The sequence below is a fragment of the Gorilla gorilla genome, chromosome 8 (assembly GCF_029281585.2).
Source record: "Gorilla gorilla gorilla isolate KB3781 chromosome 8, NHGRI_mGorGor1-v2.1_pri, whole genome shotgun sequence".
NCBI lineage: Eukaryota > Metazoa > Chordata > Mammalia > Primates > Hominidae > Gorilla > Gorilla gorilla.
In genome coordinates, this window is record NC_073232.2 from 60,071,684 (window position 1) to 60,085,521 (window position 13,838).

General features: G+C 34.1%; 1 protein-coding gene across 1 annotated transcript in view; it reads left to right on the forward strand.

Moving 5' to 3' along the window:
• The window catches only part of PCDH15 (protocadherin related 15), a 1,796,064-nt gene that overhangs the window by 13,613 nt on the left and 1,768,613 nt on the right, over window positions 1-13,838 (forward strand). Inside the window, exon 2 of the mRNA XM_055352068.2 lies at window positions 8,043-8,104. The gene's annotated coding sequence lies outside the window, so the exon portion shown is untranslated. The remainder of the gene's footprint in view (window positions 1-8,042; window positions 8,105-13,838) is intronic.

A 13,838-nucleotide genomic window follows, 5' to 3' on the forward strand; every position in this document is an offset into this window, starting at 1 on the left:
TACGCCTGTAATCCCAGCACTTTGGGAGGCCGAGATAGGTGGATCACCTGAGGTCAGGAGTTTGAGGCCAGCCTGGGCAACATGGCAAAACTCTGTCTCTACTAAAAATACAAAAATTAGCTGGGCATGGTGGTACATGCCTGTAATTCCAGCTACTAGGGGGGCTGAGGCAGGAAGTTCCCTTGAACCTGGGAGGCAGAGGTTGCAGTGAGCTGAGATCGTGCCACTGCACTGCAGCCTGGGCAACAGAGTGAGACCCTGTCTTAAACATAAATAAATAAATAAATAAATAAATAAATAAATAAGATAATATTAAGATCAAACAGAACATACACTTACACAAAACAAGAAACATTATGGGTCAGGTTATATTCTATTGAAGCTATATAAATTAATGGAATGTGTTAAAGATACAAACACTTTACACTTGCATAATTCTTACTGTGAAAACTTTAATCTGTGGCCTCAATATTTTTATTTTACTATAAGCATGTGATTAGTTTTAATGCCCATTATAGTCATTAGTTTGCACCGTGATTAATGTGCAAAATTATCAGAGTGAATGTTAAATTTTTATAACTCCATTTTAATCAGTCATGGAGATTCATGTTTTAATTAGAAGAGCACCGCGTTTTATAATGAAGTAAAGATTGATGGTAGGAAAAATGTAAATAAATCTTGATGTTATGAAAGTGATGGTCAAAAATTTATGGAGAAGGAATTTGCTATCCATAGCTTAATTTATGACAATTTCATCATGATAACTTAATAAAAAGGATTTTAAATTCCTAATAATGTTTTGTGAATATATTAATGGCAATTACATATTTAAACTATCAAAATCTAACATCTGCATTTAATTTTCGATATGATTTTGGATCATTAGTGAAATATTCATCAATAACTCTTTCTGTTCGTATCACATTAATAAAGTGACCATTTTGGGATAACTGCTGCCTATGGATTTAATTAATAAATTAATTATTCGAAGCCACATTTTCAAATGATTACAGATTTAAGAAGGATTTTTGTGGTTGGCTGAGCTGTGGTTCCCTTTCTTATTAAGGCTAGGTTCATCAAATATAGCAAAAAAAAAAAAAATGTATATATATATACACACACACACACATACAGAATAACCAGTTTGAATTTCAGATCAACCACTATTTTTTTAGGAAGATATTTATATGGCCCTATATTTTATCTGCCAACATAGACATATGCAAGGTAAGGCACATAATAATCCCAATTCCTTTTTACTCTTCTGGTCTAAAAATTGTATCTGATTACATTAAGAAATGTGCATATAGACCTTTCTTTTATAACTCAAGAAGAAAGGAGCAGTTTCTGTTGGGGAAGGCAATCCTAGGAATGCTCAGGAGGATAAATTGCATGGTAGATTGTTTTCTCAGCACTTTTAGGATTAAAGAAAGACAAGCAAGGGCCACTATTTAGAAACTGTTGCTCATGGATGACTGGATGAGCTTCTCAGCAGGAATGAGACTTTATGAGATTCTAGATTGGTTGCACAGTACAGCATGGCTTTGAGGAGGAAGCCATTCTTGCACCTGTGGGTGGAACCAGGACACTTTCTCAGGCACCACTGGGATGAGAAGTGGTGGAGGCCTCCATGTCCACACGATTAGCATAGGCACAGGACGGAGAATGCTTTTTAAAGGTAGTGATCAGGATTCCCCAATTACATTCCACCATTACATGGTGGCATATAATCGCAGGTCCTTGGTAGGCTGAGGCAGGAGAATTGTTTGAACCCAGGAGGCAGAAATTGCAGTGAGCCGAGATTGTGCCACTGCACTCCAGCCTGGGTGACAGAGCAAGAATCGGTTCCCCATGCCTCCTTCCAAAAAAAATTGCCCACATGTGTAACAGTGTGTGTGCACGCATGTATGTGTGTGTTAGACTCATCCAGTCATCCATGCGCAACAGTTTCTAAATAGTGGCCCTTGCTTGTCTTTCTTTAATCCTAAAAGTGCTGAGAAAACAATCTACCATGCAATTTATCCTCCTGAGCATTCCTAGGATTGCCTTCCCCAACAGAAACTGCTCCTTTCTTCTTGAGTTATAAAAGAAAGGTCTATATGCACATTTCAGGTATTTTTGGGATATATGTGATGCAGTCCACTATTGAAAATATTTGCGCTTATATGCAGAAAAGAAAAGCAACATGCTAAGATAGAAGCAAAATTTACATTTAAAAAAAAACAGAGCAAATAGACCTCCTTCATACTTAGGTAGTCAGCAATTGAAATGCATTTATAACTGGATATCTAGATTGAAAATTAAACATTTTCAATGTTTCAATGAAAATTAAACATTTTCAATGTTTCAATGAAAATTAAACATTTTCAATCTAAATAGATATCCAGTTATAAATGCATATTTTTCTGAATATTAGCATTTTCTGTCGTATATTTTATTTATATTCTATTTTTGCTATTAGTTCAAAAATTAGTTTAGTTTTGGAAATATTTTGTCCTTGATTATTTCACACAGTACCAAGTCATAAACTAAACATTTAAAAAAGTCTCCTATATGTTTACTTTCCTGAAAGCACTGCTGACTCTATGTATGGCCATAGGGTAAAGATTCAATGAAAATTAGGCAAAAATGCGTATTATGTACATTCAAAATATTGTATAAAATTTTAGTACATTTTTGGATTCCAAAGGAATCACTGACTCCTGATTAAGTTGCATCTTCAGAGAATTGGATAAGCAACGTATCTCATTGTGGTTTTCACATAGAGGAAAAGAAAAAAGGGGGAGAAATATTTCCTCTTTCTTGATGGAAATTTGAGTTTTCCATCTGTGATGGTTCATGAACTTCAACAATGTATGGCCTATACTAAATCAGTCACCAAGATTCCAGTGCAACATTCCTCAGGACAGTAGCCTGTGAAGATGCAGTCTGATGCTGAATAGAAGAACATCGGCTAGAGGCAATGGAAGGTGGTGAGAAATGAGCCATTTTTCCTATTAGATTGGAAATAGGTTTTGTTTCATAGATGTGTATGAACACTTGAGGATTTTTCAGGTAAAAGCCATAGTAATGGCCGGGCGCTGTAGCTCATGCCTGTAATCCCAGCACTTTGGGAGGCCGAGGCGGGCAGATCATCTGAGGTCAGGCGTTTGAGACCAGACCAGCCTGGCCAACATGGCAAACCCCCGTCTCTACTAAAAATACAAAAATTAGCTGTGCATGGTGGTGGGCACCTGTAATCCCAGCTGCTCGAGAGGCTGAGGCAGGAGAATTGCTTGAACCCAGGAGGCAGAGGTTGCAGTGAGCCGAGATCATGTCACTTAACTCCAGCCTGGGCAACAGAATGAGACTTCGTCTCAAAAAAAATAAATAAATAAAAAAAAAAATGAAGAAGCCATATAGCCATATATTAAGAAGCCATTGGATATGGGTGAGTTATATGAATAATGAATACACAGAAAAACATATAGGTCTTAAAACATAGTGTATAGTGAAAATAGTTAAGAAAATGAAGTATATAACAAAATGTTATTTATATAAATTCACGTGTGTGCATATAAAACAACAATATGTGGCTGGGCACAGTGGCTCACGCCTGTAATCCCAGCACTTTTGGAGGCCGAGGCGGGTGGATCACCTGAGGTCAGGTGTTGGAGACCAACTTGGCCAACATGCTGAAACCCTGTCTCTACTAAAAATACGAAAGTTAGCCAGGCGTGGTGGCAGGTGCCTGTAATTCCAGCTACTCGGGAGGTTTAGGCATGAGAATTGCTTGAACCCAGGAGGCAGAGGTTGCAGTGAGCTGAGATTGCGCCATTGCACTCCAGCCTGGACAACAAGAGCGAAACTCTTTCTCAAAAACAAAAAACAAAAAACAAAAACAACAAAAAACAAATAAAAAACATAACAAACAGAAAAACCAAAAACCCCCAATACGTTGCTCAAGTAATCTGTGAGTGAATGGATGAATAAGAGTGGAGGGTGAGGGCAAAGGGACATTGGTTAATATTGATTACAGTTCCTAGCATAATGTTTGCTGCCCTGATCGTAAATATTTTTGACATCTTTTTTTTCTGAGATCTTAATCATCCACTAATATTAGCTACATATATTTTTGCTTCCTTCCATAGTACCTGATTTTGCCATTTCATACAACAAAGTTGCTTAGAAAAAACATAAGACAGTGTCTAGTTAGAATCTTGAGGAACAGAAAGTCACTTAAAGAAATCATATAAAAATTTTAGCTAAGGACAGTTACAGAGATGAGTAGTTAAGGACAGTTATAGAGATGAGTTGTACAAGTGGGTGATCCAAGGGAGAGTATGGAACTAATCAGGAATTACTCCCTGAAGGAGCTGATGTTTGAAGCGTTACACTAATAATGCTTTTGAAATCATTTAAAAACCCTCACTTCTATGATAATTGTGTCATCTAGCTGCTGAAACATCTAAAGTACATTTATAGTACTTTTATATTATTGTTACTCATCTAAAAGTATTTCGAATTGGAGATTTGTGATAGTAATACAATCAGATATTTCTGTGTAATTTACTGTTTCTTTTGAAATTCTAAATTCAGTAACTATAGTTCACATATGCTATATAAAAAATTGTTATTAAATTAACAAGTATTAACGATTCTCTTTTGTTCCAAAACCACAAAAGTTTGAAAAAATAAACATGTTTAAAATGGAGAACTAACATCAAGAGCTTGTGCATATTCTTCTATTTTCACATTGATAAGGTTTGGCTGTATCTCCACCCAAATCTCATCTTGAATTGTAGCTCCCATAAATCCCACATGCTATGGGAGGGAACCCGTGGGAGGTAATTGAATCATAGGGGGGTGGATCTTCCCCCTGCTGTTCTCATGATAGTGAATAAGTCTCACGAGATCTGATGGTTTTATAAATGAGAATTCCCCTGCACACTATGTTTTTTGCCTGCCACCATGTTAGATGTGGCTTTGCTCCCCCTCCCCCTTCCAACATGATTGTGAGGACTCCCCAGCCATGTGGAATTGTGAGTCAATTAGACCTCTTTCCTTTATAAATTACCCAGTCTCGAGTATATCTTTATTAGCAGTGTGAGAACGAACTAATACACACATTGAATTAAAACTAAAATCAACGGCAATGAAAGTGCAATTGGTATGATTCAGCTAAATATAATGAATGACACATTGGGAATTATCACTTTAAAATATTGTGTTTCAGGCTGGGCGCAGTGGCTTATGCCTGTAATCCCAGCACTTTGGAAGGCGGAGGCGGGCGCATCATGAGATCAGGAGATCGAGACCATCCTGGCTAACATGGTGAAACCCCATCTCTACTAAAAATACAAAAACAATTAGCCAGGCTTGGTGGCAGGCGCCTGTAATCCCAGCTACTCAGGAGGCTGAGGCAGGAGAATCACTTGAACCCAGGAGGTGGAGGTTGCAGTGAGCTGAGTTCGCGCCACTGCACTTCAGCCTGGGTGATAGAGCGAGACTCTGTCTCAAAAAAATAATAAAATAAAATAAAATAAAATAATAAAATAAAATAAAATGAAATAAGATAAATAAAATAAAATATAAAATAATCCTGTGTTTCAGTTAATTTGAACTTTCAACCTGGCTTAATTAGACAAAGAGGCAATTTAAAACATTCAGAAGTATTTGTAATTTTTTTAAAGCCATGGGTATATTAACCTTACCTGTTTTGGTTCTTAAGGTTAAACAAATTTTAGAAACTTTTAGAAATTTTTCACTTTCAATTGTTATGGTTAAATCCAGGGACTGGAAAAGTAACACTTGCTCTCTCTCTCTCTCCTAACTTTAACCTTTCTTAATTAAAAGATGGACTTTTAAAAAAGTTAAATTTCTCTTTTCTGAAGGGTTCAGAAATTCAAATCATTTAATTTACTACTGTGAAAAGATTCATTATGATTCTTATTTTTTTATATAAAAGATGTCAGCAAATTAACAACTGAATTCACATTTAAGAATGCTGTTAGCCATAGGTTGTGTGGATTGATCACCAAGGTGAATTTAACATTAGGCTTTATCTCCAAAATTAATTTCTATTGAAACCAGTGTTAACTGACTCTTTTCAATTTTCAATATATTTTATTTTTTGTCTTTTACCAGGAATATGGTGGTTACCCATAAGAACAGTGTTTTTGGTTTTTATATAAAACAATGCCATAAAAAGTCTTCAAAATAGTTACTGATAATAATTTACATGATTTTAAGTAAACTAATAAGTTCTGGAGGTTAGGGCTGGAATAAATAGTTGTAGTATAAATACATAGTTGACTTAAAATTATTCTTTCTTTTTCTTCAGGTATCTCCACAGAATTTAGTATAATATTAAAATTGATATTAGTTATATAACAACTGCATAAATGTAAAGATCTAAAAATTTTTCTAAACCTTTATATGTTTGTGTATGTACAAATAAAATCTGAAAATAAATTTTGGCCAAGTTTAAATATTAATTCAAATCACTTCTCTTTTGTTTTCTTTTTGTTTTGTTTTGAGATGGAGTCACTCTGTCACCAGGCTAGAGTGCAGTGGTGCAATCTTAGCTCACTGCAACCTCTGCACCCCTGGGTTCAAATAATTTTCCTGCCTCAGCCTCCCGAGTAGCTGGGACTACAGGCGTGCACCACCAGGCCCAGCTAATTTTTGTATTTTTAGTAGAGACAGGGTTTCACCATATTGGCCATGCTGGTCTCAAACTCCTGACCTTGTGATCCACCTGCCTCAGCCTCCCAAAGTGCTGGGATTACAGGCATGAGCCACCATGCCTGGCCTCAAAACACTTCTTAAACAATTTTGAATTTTTGTAGTGAAATATACTTCAAAGCATGTACCCACATACATAGTTTGACATTACAATGAATTTGAGAAATTATTTTTGTTTTGGAGATGAGATGCAAATAAGTCATGTTTTGATAGAATTTTAGTTAAACAGGTAAATATTATTGCTTTCACTATTTTGTCCAACTCTATATTTTCATTTTAGGCATTTTTTTTAGATATCTGTTATTTTGGTTTTGGTATATAAATGAAAGTTTATTACAAAATTCATTTAATCATCAAGCACATCTACTTTTTTCTAATGGTTCATATTGATTTGAAACTAAAAACATTTTGTGGATGGATGAAATTTATTAATCTTGCTACAAATCCTTCAGAAAATTTGACCATTACCCCATTTGGGAGTATTCATTTCCATGTAGCATTACTTCAAACATGCAACACACATTATCCTTATCACAAAGTGTAATACAGTTGACCCTTAAACAATATGAGTTCAAACTGAATGAGTCTACTTATGTGTGGATTTTCTTTCACCTCTGCCACCCATGAAACAGAAAGACCAGCCCTTCCTCTTTCTCCTCAGCCTGCTCAGTGTGAAGATGACAAGGGCGAAGACCCTTGTGATGATCCACTTACACTTAATTATCAGCACATACATTATTCTCTTCCTTATGATTTACTTAGTAACATTTTCTAACCTTTATTTTAATAATATGGTATATATTAATAATACATATGATATGAAAAATATTTGTTAATTCACTATGTTATCACCGACTTCCAGTCAACTATTATCTATTAACTGCTAGTAGCAGTTAAATTTCGGGGGAGTCAAAAGTTATATGCAAATTTTCGACTGCAGAATAGGCAGCAACCCCCACGTTGTTCAAGAGTCAACTGAATATTCAACTCAAATAAACTAAGAGTATTCAGTGAGGTGGTGAATAGAGTGAAAGTGAACGGTTCATCGTGAAGCATACCACACGTGGATGCCCCATTCTAGAGCATGTTAATTGGTAAAGATGTGAATACAACTATCAAAGCAAGCCTCCTCTCAGAGAGTATCTAACTTTATTTGGTTTTGTTCTTTCTGAATGGATGACCTTTTCTAAGTACCTTGAAGAAGTAAGGCTGATATTGAAGTGTGGTATTTCATTGCTAGTCCAAAGGGAATTGTTCGTGAATTTCCTCCAAGTGTCTAACAGTATTAAAGTGCAATGTGTTTTTGGTACTTTCAGAAAATGACAATAGCATCTTGGAGAGGAATGCACTGCGGACATGCAAACTTGACAACTAAATAGTAAGTGGCAATTACCACTTATAAAATGTTAACATTTGTTGATAATTTAGCTTTTCAATTAGAAATAAATCTACTCTGAAAGACTAGTCTTTTATAGACACTTCGTTACAAACTATGGACATAAGTTTTCTCTAAAAATTAATTATTTTTTGTTGTTTTCCAGTATGGGGTTGAATTAATGGTTCCATTTGGCTACCAAGTCTATTGTCCCCACCTCAAACATTGGAAAATAGACTTTTGAAAAAACATGCACTTTTATTTGGCAAAATTTTATGTGTTGGGTATTTTCTGGCAATAACTGAATCTGCATGGTTTTCTATGAAAACATTATTTGTCTTTTTTTACCTCTGATTGTAAGGATGGGCCTTAAGTCCTTATAAGATTACAAATTTGACATATTAACCAAAAACTGGAAGTATTCTGGAAATGTCAAATTTGGACAAATGTGACTATAACACTTCTATATATTAATAAGTGGGCAGTTACATTAATCAATATTACTAAACTGATTCAGATCATGTGTTATAGATGGAGGTTAACTGCTTCCACTGCAATCCTTAGGAGCAGAGGTCAAATAAGAGAGCCAAGGAAGAGCTCTGATTTTTGTGAGTAAAAGCTCTGAGTTGAAAAAATTTGAAGGAATTATACACTTTATTACTACTGTGCTTCCTATTTGGAAGTATGTATAGAGATAATTATGTTGAAAATAATCATACATTTTCTAGGTTCAACCATCAAGAGATGTTACTAAAAGTCTATTATTAATGAGGTCCTATAAAGGGAGCCAGAAATATAACAATAAGAAGACAGATAAACTATTATCCTCCCCAGGTTTCCTTAGTATAATATCCACCCTCATAGAGTTTTCAGGTTCTTGCAGCAGCTGCATTTGACTCAGGGACATAAAATCTTTATTGTCTATTATATTGTTGGTTCTGTCAAAAATACTATCACCATATTTTTCTTTCTTTTCTCATTAAAAGTATAGAGTTTTACAGTTTGTGATAATTGGCACCCTGAAACTAAGGTGTGACTTGATTCCAAGTTTAAAAATTTTATGTATTTGCTGTCCACTAGTAGATAGATTATAAAGGGGAAAATAAAATATTCCCCACTGCCTACCTACATTATCCTTCATGTTGCCAATAGCAGGAGGCTTGGAAAGCAATACTCTGACATTGTTTTGTGATATTCATTGATAGTTCTAAAGTTGATTGCCTACTCTGTGAAAGGAAGGCTCTAAGAGGGAGGAGGTTAGGATACTAAGATCTTTGTCCTGGTCTCTAGAAATCTGTGGTACAGAAACATCTTTTCCCATGTTCTGCTCCATGGAATAGTGTTTCAAGGACATAGAAATATGTTCATTCAGAGAAACCTACGAATTACCACTATTTCACTGTCGTATTGTATATATGGTATGTCAGACTCAAAAAAGTTCTGTAATAGAGAAAACTATCCAGTTATAACTTGCTAAAACTCGTGACTAAGGAATCATTTGACAGTGCACATATTAACATTTAAAGACCAAAGAATGTTGATTGGGTCTTAGAGTGAAAATGTTGGATGAATATATTGGCTCTGAAAGCAGTTGTTTCATTCTTCATTGTGGTATTTTTTGTGACAATAAAACCAAGAATAAATTTCAAATTTTACAGAAATATTATGTTATATTAATAAGGATACCACACTATGAGCTAGCATGTTTTTCATTTAATGGTGGTAACATGAATATTAGCTTATGTATTAATATATTTAAAAGAAACTTGTTATAATAATATACAATAAATAAAGCAATGTTACAAATCATTGCTTTCAGATAAAAAATGGAAACATCATAGACCATAGATTGTTTTACACAGAAAATGGGTCAGACTTTGATTCTAGCAGGATATGCCATCAAATAAAAACACATCAAAACAGTAAGCATACCTTATTGGCTTAGTGTGAAGTATGTGCTGAGTTATTACATAATTTGATATTGAATCTGAAAATTATTACTAATTCGAATTTTCTTTTGATAAACAGTTAAAATGTCAAAAGCTTTGAAATAGACTTTTACATTTGATTATTTTCAAATATAGCAGCTTTTCAATGAGATCATAAAATTCGATGGAATCTCTGTTGTTGCAAATGACAGAATTCCCTAATATACAATAAAGAAATGTAGTAGAATTATTGAAAACTTGTAATTATTTCCAACTTCCGTTTAAACTACAATGTTGAGAGAAGAAGTTTCAAGAAGCTTCATCTTGAAAGACAGATCCTGGTATCTAACTTTCTTCCCAACTGAATATTTTTTCAGGAAGTGGCTGCTGGAATATAAGGGACTAGAATTGTTAGATGGTCCATCAATTTCTTTCAAGTACAGCTATACTGCCAGTTGGCAGTTGAACATTCCTCACATCTAATTACATTTACCTTTGTTGCTTTAACATTTTTAGAATTTTTGTCATCTCATTTTCTCAGCTCCTTTTCACTTACAAAGAAGTAATATTAGAGAAACTCATTACATCTGCAGCTGCAAACTAATGCTTTCAAATGTATTCCGTTGGTGTTATCATAGCACTACATATCTTGAAACAGGTGTTTTCCACTTATGCCTCTTTAATGATCCATTCTTCTTGTCACGTTGTCTAATAGAGTAAATATAACATCATAATTACTAAAATTTTAAGAATCAATTCACGGCAAACAGATCAATGTATTTGTTCTAGTGACCTCTCTGAGATAATTTTCTACCATGCACTGCTTCTTTGCTTCAGCCATATTAGTCATCTTGCTGCTCTTCAGGTACCCCAAACCACATCAAGTTAGACCTTTTCAATTTCATTATTTCACTTTACACGAACACTCTGTTCCCTAATGATCAGCATGCCTTTTACCTTGATTTCATTCAGCTCTCTGCTGAAATGAAACCTTCACAGAGAGACCTGTTTTCTCATAGCATCTGAAATATTGCCCTCAACACCTGCACCACCATTTCCTTCCTTACGTGATTTATATTTCATCACAACCAAAATCCGTACATGACATATTCTGTATTTGCTTGTTTCCTCGTTTGTTGTTTATCTCTCCTCACTTACTCCTCATGGACTGTAAATTCCAAGATAGCATAATTGTATGTGTTTTGATCATTGCGTTTCTTCAGTGCTTAGAAGAGTGCCTGGCATAATGAAGGCACTAAATAATTTTTAATAATTAATATTTAAAAATTATAATATATTAATATACTAGCTAGGTGGTTTATATTGCATAAAGTCCTATTTTTTAAATCCTTGTATTAGTTTCAGAACTAAAAACAAGTGTGAAGGAGACAGAATGTACTGGAGCTTTTTGAATATTCACTATACTTTATATACTCTAATATAAATTACTTTCATTTTATATTAAATATCATAAGGCAGTCCTTTTATGAATATTACTTTAAATAATTCTGGGGTACCTGTATCCAAAAAGAAACCAGAAAACTTCTCTAAACATTACTGTATGGGCTCTAAAAATATCAGCGGTTTTATTTTGCTGATCTCAAAAGCAGTTTCCCAAGGTGGAAAACTGCTCTAAAGAGAGCACAGAGCCAAGTATTTGTCTGATAATCATTCCTTGGGAATATTTTACAACTTCATAAAATATTGAAAACAAAATGATATTTTTGTTATAATGAGAATTATTTGAAGGAAGTTTATAGCAAGACATATAAAAAATATCCTAGCGGACTTATGTCATTCTTGGTTCCTTACACACTTTTATTGCTTTGCAAAGATACAGCGCATACAATGATAAAGTATAAATTTCAAGAATCTAAGGCAAGTTGGCATACTTAATCTCAGGCTTGTATAAACTGGAATATCTTTGTCCAATTCCCTACTATCTTTCTCACTATCTTAGTGTTTATTTGTAGCTCATTCTCCCTAAATTTATATTTCAGATTATGCAGTTGTCTCATATGTGTGATAATTTTAATCTAAGCAAAGTCAATGTAATACTTGAAATACAACTATTATATTTTTACCTAATAACAGATTTTGAAAGATTAGTTACTAATTTGAAGAGATTTTTTCTAGTTGCCACCTTATCAGTGGTTCCTTTGGTACACATTGATGTGTAATGAAGGAGTTCTTCACTGTGGAATTCTTAAATTATTACCTATTAATAATGATATTTACTTATTACTTTTTTCATATTTAAGCTATATGTTTTGTATTTGTATGAGAACTAATGTGCTCATAAAGCCATTCACATTTCTTTCCATGAAAAATATTGTGTTAGTCCGTTTGAGTTGCTATAAGGAATACCTGAGACTGCATAATTTATAAAGATAAGAGGTTTATTTAGCTCACAGTTCTACAGGCTGTATAAGAAATATAGTGCCAGTATCTGCTCCTGGTGAGGCCTCAGGAAACTTCCAATCATGGTGAAAGGCAAAGTGGGAGCCTGTGTATCACATGGCAAAAGAGAGAGCAAGAGAGTGAGTGGTGAAGTGTCAGGCCCTTTAAAAACCAACTCTCACATGAACTCATTACTGCAGGGAAGGCACGAAGGTATTCATGAGGGAGCCACCTGCCATGATCCAAACACCTCCCAACAGGACCCACCTTCAACGGACCTGGGGATCACAGTTCAACATGAGATTTGGAGGGGAGAAAACATCCAAACTATATCCTATATTTAGGGAATTTTGCTTTTGATATTGCTTTTATAATAGTGGCCTTAAAAAAAGTTTTAACATGGGGAACAACTAAAAGTAATGATTATTGCCTTTGCTAATGCCAAGTTAAACAGACGATAACACTTGAAAGAAGAAATAGTGTATAACAGCTAATAAGGAAGTAGTGATAATAAGTCTGTTTTCAGAAGGTCAGGCTTTTCATTAAGTCTGGATGGAAATCAATAGCATTTGAAAACATTTTCCACTTTGCCTTTATGTATATAGGCAAAGATATGATAAATATCTCATAGTAAATCCTGCAGTATAGTATAAATCACTGCATTCATAGAATAAGTAAATATATATTACTTTATACAAGAAGACATTCTTAAAAGTCATATATAAATCAGATTTTATGCTCTTTGAATATCAAGCCATATTTCTCATTGACTGACACTGTAATTTCAGAGATGTGTTCTCAAAGAAAAAAAATTGGTTCCTGAGCTTCAAAATTTCATATCAGAAAGCAGCAAACTTCTTTCTAACTTAAATTTAAAAATAAATGAATATTTTAGTAATAAATTATTTCTATTAATACTTAAGTGAAAAACTATGCCTACAATCATCCAGTGTTGTATTAGACACTTATGAAGACTAGCTCTAAAATGTGAAGAAAACAGGGTTGTCTTTTATAAAATATTTTTCCTTGTAAAAATTGTCAAAAACCTCTTAATAATGTTTGTCTTTCTACTTCTTGTTGGCTGTATTTGTTCACCTGCCAGGTCTTTTCTAAACATGACTATTACAGACGATAAAGCTGTCAAAAACTACAACATGAAATTCTAGTACTTTTAAGAAACAAAGAGAAGCTATTTATAAAAATGCAATGTTGGTGTAAACAATTCAACTAACTGTAAGAATTTAAGATGAGAGCTCTTCTTACTATCCCATGTTTGAGAAAAAAAAGCCCTATTTTGCCCTAATTTAAGGCACAAATATGCTTTTTGGATTTGTCTGTGTTTTTGCATTATGTAGGGAAAAATAGCACTATTATGAAAAAGTGGCAGTGTTAAAATGTAAATTTTTTTC